Here is a 1,266-nt window from a genome sequence, read left to right on the forward strand (position 1 = left end):
TCTATCATACAGGTGTTAATAATAGTGTAGTAGTACACAGTGGTAGTCCCCAGTACACTATTCCTGATGGTTCTCGCACTGCCGGCATGTGTACTCTACCGGATTGTTCAGGGACGATGACGGCTGCGCTGAGAAATTCATGGACAATGTGCTAATTGCTACCTGGCAGCTACAATGTGCTCACTCCATACATATATTCTTAATAACCGAACGCAATTGCAACGAATTCCTGTAAGATGTACCCAATAACAATTAGATTTACATTATAACATATAAATCTAAAATTTCCCTATAATTATAATTTTTGGACGTTACTTTTTGTACAACATTTTTTGATAACAGCACATAAATACGCCTATACCTTGTTATCAACAGCGATGCAGCCAATAAATCGAGGGGGAAAATGGTACCAGCATATATTTACCTCAAATTGTTGTCAAAATGTATTTTAGTCCATCTTAGCGATGTACGCTTCACTGTCAAGTTTTTAAGCCAGCTTCGCTTCTGCGCGAAGTAACAAAAAAAGAAAGGGTAGAAAATATATCCCACCATCATATCTCCTAGCGGTGGCTTCATGTAGTCCCTATACAACATGAGGTCTCTGCAGGAGAGTAGCTGGTAAGTGGTTACTACTTACTCTGGTTTCCTAATATCACGCCCAGGTGCTTAAATTTTACTTTGAAATTCCAGCATTGTTATTGGGAAACAGCAGCATTTTGAATTGTTGGTATTTTATTGTTGAAATAAGCAGGCGTGCTCGGGGAGCACAAGCGGGGCAGGTGCCCCGCCCGAGCCGAAGAGCTAACCCGCCAATGCGGTCATAACCAATGTCTGCTGTGCACCTGCTCTGCCAGTAAACCTGTCAACGCCAACCCCAAAGAGGCAGAGATCCCTACAGCCCCTAGCGATGTGCACATAATGTGCTCTGTACGCACCGACTCAAACAGGGTGGCCTAGGAAACGGCCACATTCTTGGCTATGTCCCACATCACATCCGCCCGGCTCACCGATGCTTACGACGACGAAACCAGGAGAATAAAACACACTCCCTAACTGCATGTCGTACACATTGTTCAAGGCACCTCTATGTCCAAGCAAGCAACGTCCTTCGTTACTACGAGTCGTCCACGCTTTCTTTGATTCATATTATCTGGATCTCTGGCCATGCCTGCCTTCCTGGTAATAAGTGCGCACCCGTCCTCTCCTGGGAAGTTGAAAAGTGACCCACAAGGCTCTAGAAGAAGCAAAAGGACAGATCCAGGGTGA

The sequence above is a fragment of the Haemaphysalis longicornis genome, unplaced genomic scaffold, assembly GCF_048455015.1.
Source record: "Haemaphysalis longicornis isolate Haplotype H1 unplaced genomic scaffold, Haemaphysalis longicornis Haplotype H1 scaffold_10, whole genome shotgun sequence".
NCBI classification, from domain to species: Eukaryota; Metazoa; Arthropoda; class Arachnida; order Ixodida; family Ixodidae; genus Haemaphysalis; species Haemaphysalis longicornis.